This window comes from Panulirus ornatus, chromosome 25 (assembly GCF_036320965.1).
Source record: "Panulirus ornatus isolate Po-2019 chromosome 25, ASM3632096v1, whole genome shotgun sequence".
In the NCBI taxonomy this organism is placed as follows: domain Eukaryota; kingdom Metazoa; phylum Arthropoda; class Malacostraca; order Decapoda; family Palinuridae; genus Panulirus; species Panulirus ornatus.
This window is the reverse complement of record NC_092248.1, coordinates 24,629,002-24,648,036: the sequence shown is the minus strand read 5'-3', so window position 1 is coordinate 24,648,036 and position 19,035 is coordinate 24,629,002. Positions and strand designations below refer to the sequence as shown.

At 41.4% G+C, this 19,035-nt stretch overlaps 1 pseudogene; it reads right to left on the bottom strand.

The window, feature by feature from the left end:
- Window positions 1-5,722: 5,722 nt before the first annotated feature.
- LOC139757343 (NADH-cytochrome b5 reductase 2-like) lies at window positions 5,723-16,279 on the bottom strand (annotated as a pseudogene).
- Window positions 16,280-19,035: the final 2,756 nt, after the last annotated feature.

Sequence of the window (19,035 nt, the reverse complement as noted above, 5' to 3'; positions counted from 1 at the left end):
AATGTAGGTTTTGTGTTTCTAATAATATTTTCCAAGATGACGAGGGTAACTTATTTAGCCAGAAATTAATCTTGCTTTGCGAAATACTGTTAGTCCTATCCTCAGTAACATATTCATGAACACTTTGAGACCGAGATTCTAACTTTTATCATTAATCATCAAGAAACTGGTCTAGATACGTTGATGATGTGTGGTCCTTATGGTCATCTTCACAAGAGTGTGATGTTTTCCTTAATGAATTAAATAACATCCACACCACCACCAAATTTTTGATGGAATGGGGAAAAAAAAGGCAAATTGCCGTTTCTTGATGTCATGAAAAACTAGGAAATCTGATCACTTATCCTTCAAGATTTACAGTAAGCCTATCAAAGCTGAGGGTTAAATTCAGTACTTTACTGTACTTGATCCTTCTGTAGAATTGTCTGTAGTTATGTGCATGTTTTAGGATCATTACGGATATGTGATCCCATAAGTTTGGTAGATGAATGTAGTCATATAAGACGTATCTTTTGGCAGTTATGTTATCGTAAGCGGTCTGTGAAGAGGGCTTACTGGAAAGCTAAGAAGACATTTTATGCATCTAGTAACAAAATTGTGGAAAAGGATGATAAATTTAAATGTTTTACTATTACCCTGTTCTCACTAACTAAACTAATGTAAGACGGGTACTGAAAAACTACTTTTAATGTTGCAATCCAATAACAATGACACAAACAATAAGATCTGAATTAAAAGTGGGACAAATTAATTCAAAATTGAGAGTGTTTAAGCGGTCAAATGTAAGTCATGCAAAGATGTAAACATTGGCCAGACCGGTAAAACAATAAGTGAGAGATGCTATTGGCAACGTCATTCAGTACGCAGAGATGACCAAAGAAATGCGATCGTTAAACACTGATGAAAACGATCAGCCTGTTGACCGTAACAACCCAGTCACATTGTACACCACTTCTGATTATGCTACACGTAACGTCATTGAATCTCTTAACTGTTAATAACAAAAACTTTGATTTGTCCTTAGGTAACTGTAAAGCACATCGTATTATCAACCAAATAATTATCAAAATATTATCAAGAAACGAAAGCATAAGAGAAATAGTTGAACACGCATCTCGCTACCCAGGCTAACCTCCCCACACAACACCCCCATTAACCAAAAGGTCGCTGGGTCACAATTTCACAGAGGCGACCACAGCTCTGACATAGGCATACACACACACACAAACACACACACGCACACATACAAACACACATGCACACACACATATACACAAATACAAACACACATGCACACACATACGCACAGACACACACACACACACACACACACACACACACACACACACACATATACACACACACATATAAACACACACACACAAAAACACACACAAACAGATACACATAAACACACACACAAAAACACACACAAACACACGTACACACACACACACATACACACATACATACAACCACACACACACAAACAAAAAAAAACACACAGACACATAAACTCACGCATACACATACGGATACACACACACACACACACACACACACACACACACACATATACACTATATATTTTATTATTATACTTTGTCGCTGTCTCCCGCGTTTGCGAGGTAGCGCAAGGAAACAGACGAAAGAAATGGCCCAACCCCCCCCATACACATGTATATACATACGTCCACACACGCAAATATACATACCTACACAGCTTTCCATGGCTTACCCCAGACGCTTCACATGCCTTGATTCAATCCACTGGCAGCACGTCAACCCCGGTATACCACATCGCTCCAATTCACTCTATTCCTTGCCCTCCTTTCACCCTCCTGCATGTTCAGGCCCCGATCACACAAAATCTTTTTCACTCCATCTTTCCACCTCCAATTTGGTCTCCCTCTTCTCCTCGTTCCCTCCACCTCCGACACATATATCCTCTTGGTCAATCTTTCCTCACTCATCCTCTCCATGTGCCCAAACCACTTCAAAACACCCTCTTCTGCTCTCTCAACCACGCTCTTTTTATTTCCACACATCTCTCTTACCCTTACGTTACTCACTCGATCAAACCACCTCACACCACACATTGTCCTCAAACATCTCATTTCCAGCACATCCATCCTCCTGCGCACAACTCTATCCATAGCCCACGCCTCGCAACCATACAACATTGTTGGAACCACTATTCCTTCAAACATACCCATTTTTGCTTTCCGAGATAATGTTCTCGACTTCCACATATTCTTCAAGGCCCCCAGAATTTTCGCCCCCTCCCCCACCCTATGATCCAATTCCGCTTCCATGGTTCCATCCGCTGCCAGATCCACTCCCAGATATCTAAAACACTTCACTTCCTCCAGTTTTTCTCCATTCAAACTCACCTCCCAATTGACTTGACCCTCAACCCTACTGTACCTAATAACCTTGCTCTTATTCACATTTACTCTTAACTTTCTTCTTCCACACACTTTACCAAACTCAGTCACCAGCTTCTGCAGTTTCTCACATGAATCAGCCACCAGCGCTGTATCATCAGCGAACAACAACTGGCTCACTTCCCAAGCTCTCTCATCCCCAACAGACTTCATACTTGCCCCTCTTTCCAAAACTCTTGCATTTACCTCCCTAACAACCCCCTCCATAAACAAATTAAACAACCATGGAGACATCACACACCCCTGCCGCAAACCTACATTCACTGAGAACCAATCACTTTCCTCTCTTCCTACACGTACACATGCCTTACATCCTCGATAAAAACTTTTCACTGCTTCTAACAACTTTCCTCCCACACCATATATTCTTAATACCTTCCACAGAGCATCTCTATCAACTCTATCATATGCCTTCTCCAGATCCATAAATGCTACATACAAATCCATTTGCTTTTCTAAGTATTTCTCACATACATTCTTCAAAGCAAACACCTGATCCACACATCCTCTACCACTTCTGAAACCACACTGCTCTTCCCCAATCTGATGCTCTGTACATGCCTTCACCCTCTCAATCAATACCCTCCCATATAATTTACCAGGAATACTCAACAAACTTATACCTCTGTAATTTGAGCACTCACTCTTATCCCCTTTGCCTTTGTACAAAGGCACTATGCACGCATTCCGCCAATCCTCAGGCACCTCACCATGAGTCATACATACATTAAATAACCTTACCAACCAGTCAACAATACAGTCACCCCCTTTTTTTAATAAATTCCACTGCAATACCATCCAAACCTGCTGCCTTGCCGGCTTTCATCTTCCGCAAAACTTTCACTACCTCTTCTCTGTTTACCAAATCATTTTCCCTAACCCTCTCACTTTGCACACCACCTCGACCAAAACACCCTATATCTGCCACTCTATCATCAAACACATTCAACAAACCTTCAAAATACTCACTCCATCTCCTTCTCACATCACCACTACTTGTTATCACCTCCCCATTTGCGCCCTTCACTGAAGTTCCCATTTGCTCCCTTGTCTTACGCACTTTATTTACCTCCATATACACATATAAACACACACATATAAACACACACACACAAAAACACACACAAACACATACACATAAACACACACACAGAAACACACACAAACACACGTACACACACACACACATACACACATACATACAACCACACACACACAAACAAAAAAAAAACACACAGACACATAAACTCACGCATACACATACGGATACACACACACACACACACACACACACACACGCACACACACACAGACACACACACACACACACACACACAACACACACATACACATCCACACACACACACACACACACACACACACACACACACACACACACACACACACACACACACACACACATACTTTTAACCAGGAGAGACGATGCAGCTCCCACTAACATTTATATCCTCAGTAACACTGTCACTTCTCCTCCATCCGCCACACTCACCCTGGACTAGTCCAGCTTCCCTGCCTCCACCAGGCAGGGTGACCTTCACGGGTTAGAGCCACATGCTACCCACCGCCAGAGTCACTACACCTACACCTGCATATCCTCAGTTTGAAACGGAGAGGGAGCAGTTCCAGAGGGTGATGATGGGTGGCTACGCGCACGTTACCCTCAAGTACTCTGGCCTGACTAGTCTGGCCGCCAGCTACACCAACACACAAGGTTACACACCCTTCCACGTCAGTCGCTCAGAGTACCCTCTCTTCGCAGGAGATGGATGGGGTTTTAGGTGAGTGGCCGTGTAATGGAGTCAACATGATGGAGTTTTCAGGTATGTCTCAAGCATTACTAACAACAGCGACTAAATGATTCCATGTCACGGGAAACTGGGAAGGTGAACGGCTAATATATATGTATATATATATATATATATATATATATATATATATATATATATATATATATATATATATATATATATATATATACATACATATATATATTCTTTTCTTATTTTCTTTCAAACTATTCGCTATTTCCCGCGTTAGCGAGGTAGCGTTAAGAACAGAGGACTGGGCCTTTGAGGGAATATCCTCACCTGGCAGACTTCTTTGTTCCTTCTTTTGGAAAATCAAAAAAAACGAGAGGGGAGGATTTCCAGCCACCCGCTCCCTCCCCTTTTAGTCGCCTTGTACGACACGCAAGGAATACGTGGAAAGTATTCTTTCTCCCCTATCCCCAGGGATATATATATATATATATATGTATATATATATATATATATATATATATATATATATATATATATATATATATATATATATATATATATATATATATATATATATATATATATATACATATATGTATATATATATATATATATATATATATATATATATATATATATATATATATATATATATATATATATATATATATATATATATATATATATATATATATATATATATATATATATATATATATATATATTATGAAATACACCCTCATCTCATTTGTTTCATTTTCTTATGCAATGTTGGATAATGTCAATAAAAACTATTCTGAAGGCAAAGCTAAACCAAAATCTTTGACAAAATATTTCACAGGCTGAACTTAACAGTCAGTTGCCACTAATTGCAGTTAATTTTTCAAATGTCAGCTGACATGGTACAGGCCATCCCATTAATGCTCTTTCTCTCTCTCTCTCTACATACATATTTTTTCATACATTCGCCACTTCCCACATTAGCAAGGTAGAATTAAGAAAAGAGGACTAAGCCTTAAAGGGAATATCATCACTTGGCCCCTTCTCTGTTCCTTCTGGAAAATTAAAAAAAAAAAAGGGAGGGGAGGATTTCTACCTTGAGCCAGGTATCCATTTCATCGACCAACCCCTACGGGTGGATGAACACCTATGCGCTCGACCCTGGGTGGCCTGTGATTGCGTCACAGTCCGGAACAGTAACCGCTACACTATGGGAATCCATAAAGTTTGTCACAAACATCTACAGTTACATAAACATTCCAGTGTACAATACAAAATTTCTTACCAACAGCCTTGATGAAGTATTAAGACTAAGAATTCAGCACTATGTTCTGATACAAAAGCCAGAATTACAACTATAAGCCGAAAACACTATCATATACTTTAGGAGCATAAAAACTGGGCTTACAGTACTTGCATTCACTACAAATGGGTTAGTATTTTGAATTTTTTTTAAATCAGCTTTAAGCTACTATGACAAACTCTTGAGAAACTTTGTTTAGACTCTAATAAGCATACCTCATATTGGATGAAGACCCCAATTTATCCAAGTTAGGGATGCAAGCAAAATTAATCATAGAAGGTGGGCCACACATTAGCACCATGGTGTCATCTGATGGGGTGTAGAGGTGCTCCGAGATCATATCAGCATTCACAAACCCATTGCTGTATGTCCATCCTTCTTCTGGACGATCTACACTGTACCACAGCTTGAATTTATCTGGGTGATGGGCTTGCACTTCTTCTAACTCATGCCTCAATGAAATATCAGCCTCAGTTTGATTGGCAGAGAAGCTTCAGCTGAGTCTTGTCTCCCTCATCAAGAACAATCTGACGTAACAACTGAAGGATAGGGGTGATCCCTGTATCACCAGCGATCATGTTAACTTTCTGAGCAGTGACCAAATTTGGTGGGGACCTCTTGTCAGGTTGGATGGCAAACACACCACGTCCTCGGTATTCCAGCAGGCCTGATGGCCCTCGAACATCAATAGTCTCCCCGAGTTTCATGGCCTCCAAGTGCTGACTCATTTTTCCACCATCAGGAAATTTTGGGTGTACATTCTTGAAATAAATCTTGACAACAAGATCCATGTATCCCTTATCCTCATCACAAGACACAAGAGTGTATGGGCGCACCACTAGTTGGCCACCAACACGTGCGGAGAGGTAGACATATGTATATATATGTATATATAAGGAGACTTGTGTGAGGAAGTACCAGGAGAGACTGAGTACAGAATGGAAAAAGGTGAGAACAATGGAAGTAAGGGGAGTGGGGGAGGAATGGGATGTATTTAGGGAATCAGTGATGGATTGCGCAAAAGATGCTTGTGGCATGAGAAGAGTGGGAGATGGGTTGATTAGAAAGGGTAGTGAGTGGTGGGATGAAGAAGTAAGAGAATTAGTGAAAGAGAAGAGAGAGGCATTTGGACGATTTTTGCAGGGAAAAAATGCAATTGAGTGGGAGATGTATAAAAGAAAGAGCAGGAGGTCAAGAGAAAGGTGCAAGAGGTGAAAAAAAGGGCAAATGAGAGTTGGGGTGAGAGAGTATCATTAAATTTTAGGGAGAATAAAAAGATGTTCTGGAAGGAGGTAAATAAAGTGCGTAAGACAAGGGAGCAAATGGGAACTTCAGTGAAGGGCGCAAATGGGGAGGTGATAACAAGTAGGGGTGATGTGAGAAGGAGATGGAGTGAGTATTTTGAAGGTTTGTTGAATGTGTTTCATGATAGAGTGGCAGATATAGGGTGTTTTGGTCGAGGTGGTGTGCAAAGTGAGAGGGTTAGGGAAAATGATTTGGTAAACAGAGAAGAGGTAGTAAAAGCTTTGCGGAAGATGAAAGCCGGCTAGGCAGCAGGTTTGGATGGTATTGCAGTGGAATTTATTAAAAAAGGGGGTGACTGTATTGTTGACTGGTTGGTAAGGTTATTTAATGTATGTATGACTCTTGGTGAGGTGCCTGAGGATTGGCGGAATGCATGCATAGTGCCATTGTACAAAGGCAAAGGGGATAAGAGTGAGTGCTCAAATTACAGAGGTATAAGTTTGTTGAGTATTCCTGGTAAATTATATGGGAGGGTATTGATTGAGAGGATGAAGGCATCTACAGAGCATGAGATTGGGGAAGAGCAGTGTGGTTTCAGAAGTGGTAGAGGATGTGTGGATCAGGTGTTTGCTTTGAAGAATGTATGTGAGAAATACTTAGAAAGGCAAATGGATTTGTATGTAGCATTTATGGATCTGGAGAAGGCATATGATAGAGTTGATAGAGATGCTCTGTGGAAGGTATTAAGAACATATGGTGTGGGAGGCAAGTTGTTAGAAGCAGTGAAAAGTTTTTATCGAGGATGTAAGGCATGTGTACGTGTAGGAAGAGAGGAAAGTGATTGGTTCTCAGTGAATGTAGGTTTGCGGCAGGGGTGTGTGATGTCTCCATGGTTGTTTAATTTGTTTATGGATGGGGTTGTTAGGGAGGTGAATGCAAGAGTTTTGGAAAGAGAGGCAAGTATGAAGTCTGTTGTGGATGAGAGAGCTTGGGAAGTGAGTCAGTTGTTGCTCGCTGATGATACAGCGCTGGTGGCGGATTCATGTGAGAAACTGCAGAAGCTGGTGACTGAGTTTGGTAAAGTGTGTGAAAGAAGAAAGTTAAGAGTAAATGTGAATAAGAGCAAGGTTATTAGGTACAGTAGGGTTGAGGGTCAAGTCAATTGGGAGGTGAGTTTGAATGGAGAAAAACTGGAGGAAGTGAAGTGTTTTAGATATCTGGGAGTGGATCTGGCAGCGGATGGAACCATGCAAGCGGAAGTGGATCATAGGGTGGGGGAGGGGGCGAAAATTCTGGGAGCCTTGAAGAATGTGTGGAAGTCGAGAACATTATCTCGGAAAGCAAAAATGGGTATGTTTGAAGGAATAGTGGTTCCAACAATGTTGTATGGTTGCGAGGCGTGGACTATGGATAGAGTTGTGCGCAGGAGGATGGATGTGCTGGAAATGAGATGTTTGAGGACAATGTGTGGTGTGAGGTGGTTTGATCGAGTAAGTAACGTAAGGGTAAGAGAGATGTGTGGAAATAAAAAGAGCGTGGTTGAGAGAGCAGAAGAGGGTGTTTTGAAATGGTTTGGGCACATGGAGAGAATGAGTGAGGAAAGATTGACCAAGAGGATATACGTGTCGGAGGTGGAGGGAACGAGGAGAAGAGGGAGACCAAATTGGAGGTGGAAAGATGGAGTGAAAAAGATTTTGTGTGATCGGGGCCTGGACATGCAGGAGGGTGAAAGGAGGGCAAGGAATAGAGTGAATTGGAGCGATGTGGTATACCGGGGTTGACGTGCTGTCAGTGGATTGAATCAGGGCATGTGAAGCGTCTGGGGTAAACCATGGAAAGCTGTGTAGGTATGTATATTTGCGTGTGTGGACGTATGTATATACATGTGTATGGGGTTGGGTTGGGCCATTTCTTTCGTCTATTTCCTTGCGCTACCTCGCAAACGCGGGAGACAGCGACAAAGCAGAAAAAAAAAAGAAATATATATATATATATATATATATATATATATATATATATATATATATATATATATATATATATATATATATACATATATATATATATATATATATATATATATATATATATATATATATATGTATATATATATATATATATATATATATATATATATATATATATATATATATATATATATATATATATATATATATATATGTGTGTGTGTGTGTGTGTGTGTGTGTGTGTATTATTTTGCTTTATCGCTGTCCCTCGCGTTAGCGAGGTAGCGCAAGGAAACAGACGAAAGAAATGGCCCAACCCACCCACATACACATGGATATAAATACACGTCCACACACGCAAATATACATACCTATACATCAATACATACAATGTATACATATATATACACACACAGGCATATACATATACATACATGTACATAATTCATACTGTCTGTCTTTATTCATATAAATCGCCACCCCGCCACATATGAAGTAACAACTCCCCTCCCCCCAAATGTGCGCGAGGTAGCGCTAGGAAAATACAAATAAGGCCATATTCGTTCACACTCAGTCTCTAGCTGTCATGTAATAATGCACCGAAACCTCAGCTCCCTTTCCACATCTAGGCCCCATAGAACTTTCCATGGTCTACCCTACACGCTTCACATGCCCTGGATCAATCCATTGACAGCACGTCGACCCCAGTATACCAAATCGTTCCAATTCACTTTATTCCTTGCACGCCTTTCTTCCCCCTGCATGTTCAGGCACCGATCACTCAAAATCTTTTTCACTCCATCTTTCCACCTCCAATTTGGTCTCCCACTTCTCGTTCCTTCCACCTCTGACACATATATCCTGTTGGTCAATCTTTCCCCACTCATTCTCTCCATGTGACCAAACCATTTCAAAACACCCTCTTCTGCTCTCTCAACAACACTCTTTTTATTACCACACATCTCTCTTACCCTATTATCACTTACTCGATCAAACCACCTCACACCACATATTGTCCTCAGACATCTCATTTCCAGCACATCCACCCTTCTCCGCAAAACATTATCCATAGCCCACGCCTCGTAACCATATAACATTGTTGGAACCACTATTCCTTCAAACATACCCATTTTTGCTTTCTGAGATAATGTTCTTCATCTCAACACATTCTTCAACGCTCCAAAAACTTGCACCCCCTCCCCCAACTTTTGATTCACTTCCGCTTCCATGGTTCCATCCGCTGCCAAATCCACTCCCAGATATCTAAAACACTTTACTTCCTCCAATTTCTCTCCATTCAAACTTACCTCCCAATTGACTTATCCCTCAATCCTACTGTACCTAATAGCCTTGTTCTTATACACATTTACTCTCAGCTTTCTTCTTTCACATACTTTACCAAACTCAGTCACCAGCTTCTGCAGTCTCTCACATGAATCAACCACCAGCGCTGTATCATCAGCGAACAACTGACTCACTTCCGAAGTTCTCTCATCCACAACAGACTGCATACTTGCCCCTCTTTCCAAAACTCTTGCATTCACCTCCCTATCAACCCCCCCCATAAACAAATTAAACAACCACAGAAACATCACACACCCCTGCCGCAAACCTACATTCACTGAGAACCAATCACTTTCCTCTCTTCCTACACGTACACATGCCTTACATCCTCAATAAAAACTTTTCACTCTTTCTAACACCTTGCCCACGACCGTACACCATATATTCTTAATACCTTCCACAAAGCATCTCTATCACCTCTATCTTATACCTTCTGCAGATTCATAAATGCTACATACAAATCTATTTGCTTTTCTAATTATTTCTCACATTCATTCTTCAAAGCAAACACCTGATCCACACATCCTCTACCACTTCTGAAACCATACTGCTCTTCACCAATCTGCTGCTCTGTACATGCCTTCATCCTCTCAATCAATACCCTACAATATAATTTCCCAGGAATACTCAGCAAACTTATACCTCTGTAATCTGAGCACTCACTTTTATGCCCTTTGCCTTTGTACAATGGCACTATGCAAGCATTCCGCCAATCCTCAGGCAACTCACCATTAGTCATACATACATTAAATAGCCTTACCAATCAGTCAACAATACAGTCACTCCATTTTAAATAAATTCCACTGCTATACCATCCAAACCCGCTGCCTTTCCGGCTTTCATCTTCCGCTAAGCTTTTACTACCTCTTCTCTGTTTACCAAATCATTTTCCCAAACCCTCTCACAAAACACCCCATATCTGCCACTCTATCATCAAACACATTTAACAAACCTTCAAAATACTCACTCCATCTCCTTCTCATATCACTACTACTTGTTATCACCTCCCCATCACCCCCCTTCACTGAATTTCCCATTCGTTCCCTTTTCTTACACACTTTATTTACTTCCTTCCAAAACATCTTTTTATTCTCCCTAAAATTTAATGATACTCTCTCACGCCAACTCTCATTTGCCCTTTTTTTTGCCTCTTGCACCTTTCTCTTGAATTCCTGCCTATTTCTTCTATACATCTCCCACTCATTTGCATTATTTCCCCGTAAAAATCGTCCAAATGCCTCTCTCTCTTGTCTTTCACTAAGAATCTTACTTCTGGATCCCACCACTCACTACTCTTTCTAATCTGCCTACCTCCTACGCTTCTCTTGCCACAAGCATCTTTGCGCAAGCCATCACTGCTTCCCTAAATACATCCCAATCCTCCCCCACTCCCCGTACGCCCTTTGTTCTCACCTTTTTCCATTCTGTACTCAGTCTCTCCTAGTACTTCCTCACACAAGTCTCCTTCCCAAGCTCACTTGCTCTCACCACTTTTCACCCAAACATTCTCTCTTCTTTTCTGAAAACCTCTATAAGTCTTCACCTTCGCCTGAACAAGATAATGATCAGACATCCCTCCATTTGCCCCTCTTAGCACATTAAAGTCCAAGAGTCTCTCTTTCGCGCGGCTATCAATTAACACGTAAACCAATAACGCTCTCTGGGCATCTCTACTACGTACATTCGGAATCTTATCTATATCTCTCTTTCTAAACCAGGTATTCCCAATCACCAGTCCTTTTTCAGCACATAAATCTGCAAGTGAATCATAGGTTGGGGAAGTGGGCGAAAGTTCTGGGAGCGTTGAAGAATGTGTGGAAGTTGAGAACAATATCTCGGAAAGCTAAAATGGGTATGTTTAAAGGAGTAGTGGTTCCAACGATGTTACATGGTTGCGAGGCGTGGGCTATAGATACAGTTGTGCGGAGGAGGGTGGATGTGCTGGAAATGAGATGTTTAAGGACAATATGTGATGTGAGGTGGTTTGATCGAGTAAGTAATAATAGGGTAAGAGAGATGTGTGGTAGTAAAAAGAGCGTGGCTTAGGGAGCAGAAGAGGGTGTTTAGAAATGGTTTGATCACATGGAGAGAAAGAGTGAGGAAAGATTATCCTTGGCTATAGGGGAGAAACAATACTTCCCACGCATTCCTCACCTGTCTTAGAAAGCGACTAAAGGGGACGGGAGCGAGGGGCTGGAGACCCTCCTCTCCTTGTATTTTAACTTCTAAAAGGGGAAACAAATGAAGGAGTCACGTGGAGAGTGCTCATCCTCCTCGAAGGCTAAGATTGGGGCGTCTAAATGTGTGTGGATGAAACCAAGATTAGAAAAAAAAGAGAGATAGGTAGTATGTTTGAGGATAGGAACCTGGATGTTTTGGCCCATGATTAAATCGAAGCTTAAGGGTAAAGGGGAAGAGTGGTTTAGGAATGTCTTGGGAGTAAAGTCAGGGGTTAGTGAGAGGACAAGAGCAAAGGAATGAGTAGCACTACTCCTAAAACATGAGTGGTGGGAGTATGTGATAGAGTGTGAGAAAGTAAACTCTAGATATGGAATTTTTATAGTTAATATGAATATGTATGAATATGTGCGTGTATGGGCGTTTATATTTATTTATTTTATCTATTTTGCTTTGTCGCTGTCTCCCACGTTTGCGAGGTAGAGCAAGGAAACAGACAAAAGAAATGGCCCAACCCACCCCCATACACATGTATATACACGCACGTCCACACACGCAAATATACATGCCTATACATTTCAATGTACACATATATATTACACACACAGACACATACATATATACCCATGCACACAATTCACACTGTCTTCCTTCATTCATTCCCATAGCCACCTCGCCACACAAGGAATACCATCCCCCTCCCCCCTCATGTGCGCGGGGTAGCGCTAGGAAAAGACAACAAAGGCCTCATTCGTTCACACTCAGTCTCTAGCTGTCATGCAATAATGCCCGAAACCACAGCTCCATTTCCACATCCAGGTCCCACACAGCTTTCCATGGTTTACCCCAAACGCTTCACATGCCCTGATTCAATCCATTGACAACCCGTCAGCCCCGGTATACCACATCGATCCAATTCACTCTATTCCTTGCCCGCCTTTTACCCTCCTGCATATTCAGGCCCCGATCACACAAAATCTTTTTCACTCCATCTTTCCACCTCCAATTTGGTCTCCCTCTTCTCCTCGTTCCCTCCACCTCCGACACATATATCCTCTTGGTCAATCTTTCCTCACTCATTCTCTCCATGTGCCAAGACAATTTCAAAACACCCTCTTCTGCTCTCTCAGCCACGCTCTTTTTATTTCCACACATCTCTCTTACCCTTACGTTACTTACTCGATCAAACCACCTCACACCACACATTGTCCTCAAACATCTCATTTCCAGCATATCCACCCTCCTGCGCACAACTCTATCCATAGCCCACGCCTCGCAATCATACAACATTGTTGGAACCACTATTCCTTCAAACATAACCATTTTTGCTTTCCGAGATAATGTTCTCGACTTCCACACATTCTTCAAGGCTCCCAGGATTTTCGCCCCCTACCCCACCCTATGATTCACTTCCGCTTCCATGGTTCCATCCGCTGCCAGATCCACTCCCAGATATCTAAAACACTTTACTTCCTACAGTTTTTCTGCATTCAAACTTACATCCCAGTTGACTTGACCCTCAACCCTACTGTACCTAATAACCTTCCTCTTATTCACATTTACTCTTAACTATATTCTTTCACACACTTTACCAAACTCAGTCACCAGCTTCTGCAGTTTCTCACATGAATAAGCCACCAGCGCTGTATCATCAGCGAAAAACAACTGACTCACTTCCCAAGCTCTCTCATCCACAACAGACTTCATACTTGCCCCTCTTTCCAAAACTCTTGCATTTACCTCCCTAACAATCCCATCCATAAACAAACTAAACAACCATGGAAACATCACACACCCCTGCCGCAAACCTACATTCCCTGAGAACCAATCACTTTCCTCTCTTCCTACACGTACACATGCCTTACATCCTCGATAAAAACTTTTCACTGCTTCTAACAACTTGCCTCCCACACCATATATTCTTAATACCTTCCACAGAGCATCTCTATCAATTCTATCATATGGCTTCTCCAGATCCATAAATGCTACATCCAAATCCATTCGCTTTTCTAAGTATTTCTTACGTACATTCTTCAAAGCAAACACCTGATCCACACATCCTCTACCACTTCTGAAACCACACTGCTCTTCCCCAATCTCATGCTCTGTACATGCCTTCACCCTCTCAATCAATACCCTCCCATATAATTTACCAGGAATACTCAACAAACTTATACCTCTGTAATCTGAGCACTCACTCTTATCCCCTTTGCCTTTGTACAATGGCACTATGCACGCATTCCGCCAATCCTCAGGCACCTCAACATGAGTCATACATACATTAAGTAACCTTACCAACCTGTCAACAATACAGTCACCCCTTTTTTAATAAATTCCACTGCAATACCATCCAAACCTGCTGCCTTGCCGGCTTTCATCTTCCGCAAAGCTTTTACTACCTCTTCTCTGTTTACCAAATCATTTTCCCTAACCCTCTCACTTTCCACACCACCTCGACCAAAACACCCTATTTCTGCCACTCTATCATCAAACACATTCAACAAACCTTCAAAATACTCACTCCATCTCCTTCTCAGATCACCACTACTTGTTATAACCTCCCCATTAGCCCCCTTCACTGAAGTTCCCATTTGCTCCCTTGTCTTACGCACTTTATTTACCTCCTTCCAGAACGTCTTTTGATTCCCAATAAAATTGAATGATACTCTCTCACCCCAGCTCTCATTTGCCCTCTTTTTCACCTCTTGCACCTTTCTCTTGACCTCCTGTCTCTTTCTTTTATACATCTCCCACTCAATTGCATTTTTTCCCTGCAAAAATCGTCCAAATGCCTCTCTCTTCTCTTTCACTAATAATCTTACCTCTTCATCCCACCATTCACTACCCTTTCTAATCAACCCACCTCCCACGCTTCTCATGCCACAAGCATCTTTGCGCAATCCATCACTGATTCCCTAAATAAATCCCATTCCTCCCCCATTCCCCTTACTTCCATTGTTCTCACCTTTTTCCATTCTGTACTCAGTCTCTCCTGGTACTTCCTCACACAAGTCTCCTTCCAAAGCTCACTCACTCTCACCACCCTCTTCACCCCAACATTCACTCTTCTTTTCTGAAAACCCATACAAATCTTCACCTTAGCCTCCACAAGATAATGATCAGACATCCCTCCAGTTGCACCTCTCAGAACATTTACATCCAAAAGTCTCTCTTTCGCGCGCCTGTCAATTAACACGTAATCCAATAACGCTCTCTGGCCATCTCTCCTACTTACATACGTATACTTATGTATATCTCGCTTTTTAAACCAGGTATTCCCAATCACCAGTCCTTTTTCAGCACATAAATCTACAAGCTCTTCACCATTTCCATTTACATCACTGAACACCCCATGTATACCAATTATTCCCTCAACTGCCACATTACTCACCTTTGCATTCAAATCACCCATCACTATAACCAGGTCGCGTGCATCAAAACCACTAACACACTCATTCAGCTGCTCCCAAAACACTTGCCTCTCATGATCTTTCTTCTCATGCCCAGGTGCATATGCACTAACAATCACCCATCTCTCTCCATCAACTTTCAGTTTTACCCATATTAATCGAGAATTTACTTTCTTACATTCTATCACATACTTCCACAACTCCTGTTTCAGTAGTACTGCTACTCCTTCCCTCGCTCTTGTCCTCTCACTAACCCCTGACTTTACTCCCAAGACATTCCTAAACCACTCCATCGACAGCTTGTCCTCCCCGATATACCACATCGTTTAAATCTACTCTACTCCTTGCATGCCTCTCTGTCCCATGTATGTTTAGGCCCCAATCGCTCAAAAAATTTTTCACTCTCTCCCTCCACCTCCATTTTGGTCTCCCGGTTCTCCTTGTTCCCTGCACCCCTGTCACATATATCCTCTTTGTAATATTTTCCTCACTTATTCATATGTCGAAATCATTTCAACACACCCTCTTCTGATCTCTCAAACACGCATTCTTCATCCCTCTAAGAATCTTCACCCTTCTTCCACCCAGTGACTCACTTCTGCATTCATGATTCCATTCGCTGCTAAATCCACTCCCAGATATCTAAAACACTTCACTTCCCAATTTTTCTCCATTTAAACATACATCCCAATTAACTTGTCCATTAACCCTGCTGACCCTAATAACCTTGCTCTTATTCACATTTACTATCAGCTTTCTTCTTCCACACATTTTTTCAAACTCATTCACAAAATTCTGCAGTTTCTCACTTGGACCAACCACTAAAGCTGTATCATCGGCGAACAACAAATGACTCACTTCCAAGGCCCTCTCATCCCCAAATGACTGGATACACGCCTCTTTCTCCAAAACTCTTGCATTCACCTCCCTAACCACCCCATTCATAGACATATTAAACAACCATGGAGACATCACACACCCCTGCCGAAGACCGACATTCACTGGCAACCAATCACTTTCCTCTCGTTTTACTCGTACAGATGCCTTACATTGTATGAGAATGTCGTGAGGAATATTCTAGCTAAGGCTTTTTCTTTATCAATCAGGAAAGGTGCACCATTTCGTCTTCGTATCAGTAGGCTGATGCAAAGCCTGTTGGAGGGTGGACTCATTGATTACTGGCTACGGGACATAATCAACAATCACATCCGGAAGAAAATGGAAACAAGAGAGCATGATGATCCATTAGTACACGAGGACATGAAAATATTAGAGGTATTTATGTGAACTTTCTAATTACATTCTCGTACTCAATAACCCATCCATAATAAACATTCATTACCTAAGTGATAATGTGTGTTAATTATCGCCAGACTAATTCATCTCCTGGCAAGTAGGACTTCTATGACAAGATTGCATTAAAGTTAACATACTAGTACTTCTGTATCAATCATCTCCCTGTCCATAACATTAATTGTAATTCATATGACGGGAACTGATAACATATTCGTGTCCTGATTCTCTTATAACTGAAAATGATCTTGTGCAGTATAGGCAACAGCTGGATTATGATGGTAGAATGGGTTACGATGTCCCTCTCACTGATACAGGTTGACGAAACCCAGACCGTGCTGGGGATGGAACACCTGCAGGGAGCCATCTACCAGCTGCTACTGGGCTCCGGTCTCGCCTTCCTCACCCTGCTGGGGGAGAACCTCGCTAGATGTTCTTCATCGCACTAATCAGCCTTCTATGCCGGGAAATAGCTTCGCAGGTAACCAAACTGGTCTTGCTAACTGGAAAGACCCTCTTAATGACTGTGCCATAGTTATCAAATCTGATGATAAACGTTGTCACTCACTGTTTCAGTCAATAATCATCTTATTTTCAGAAGAACATATTCAACTGCCGATCTACATCCCATCTGTGTCTGTTTATGTAATGCACAAAAGTCTTTCTTAGGTTGCTTATCTGGACATTCTTTTTTTATTTAGGTTTTCTCGGATTAGTGGGCCAATACCGGCCAAATTTTTGGGATAACATCTTGGAGTACGAGGCAAGTTACCTGGGATGCAGTCCATGCTAGGGCTAAAGTAACATATACTCAAACGTACTTTAGGTGAAACGCAGGTTGGTGTTGAAAGAAGTTTGTGCTATCTTCTATTTTTCAGTATCCAATGAAGAGTTTAAAGCATACCCGGACCAGACCAGACATAGGGAATAACCAGTGAAGGACTACCGGAAGACCTGGGAGAACCTAAGCAGGAAACGGGCTGGTCTGAGGAGGACATGGGAAAGCCATATGGAAGACCTGGGGATGGCCTAAGGAAGACTTGGGAAAGATTTGAGTAAAACCTGAGGTAGATATGGCAGGACAAAGAGATCTGGAAAAGACATACGGTAGACCAGGGTAGAACATGGGGAATACTGGTCGTAAACCTGAAGAAAACCTGTTAATGATCTATATAATAACTGAGAAAGACCTGGTTATTACCTGGAAAAGGTTTTGGAAGTCGTGGGAAAGATATTGTGAAAACCTGAGGGGACGCTAAGACCTGACAAAGACCTGTTGAAGATCTCGGAAAGAGCTGGGGTTTCACAGCTCTCACCACCAACATCTTCTTCATTGTGTGGCGGTACCATATACTCATATATATACTTTTGATGACACTCAGGTTGATAATCTGGAATAGGTAGTTTATTGATAATGATTAAGATGCTGCTCAGTACTATACCTCGACTAAAAGCTGCTGAATATATATCCGTTAGGAATGCTGTAAGACGCGAGAGAGCCTTAGTTCCTATAGGTAAATTACCTGTATTACCAGCTATTACTGTTTATGGTTCAGCTATGCAAACGAGGAGATCCAACATGAATTGCATTAAGTTCTAATTCTTGGAAAGCAGGACCTGGTGCCAGTTTCACATACTAAATTGTTTTTAGTGTTCCAAGGCAACAGCTGATGTAGGAACCTTCATACAACGCCTCCACTATGATACAAGAGAAAGTTAAGGAAACTGCTACCTGGCAGAGGCAGGTTAGGGAAACAACAGCTGAAGAAGGAACACATGACAGTTGATGACACGCTGGCCAAACAAGAAAGAAGTTGTGGCATAATGACCATAAACAAAGCTCAAGAATCAGTTGTAGATGGCAATCAGTTCTGAATCCTGTATTGATATCTTGATATTGATATTGATATTGATATCTTGATATTGATATTGATATTGATATCTTGATATTGATATTGATATTGATATCTTGATATTGATATTGATATTGATATCTTGATATTGATAGTGATATTGATATCTTGATATTGATATTGATATTGATATCTTATAAATACACTACGTGAA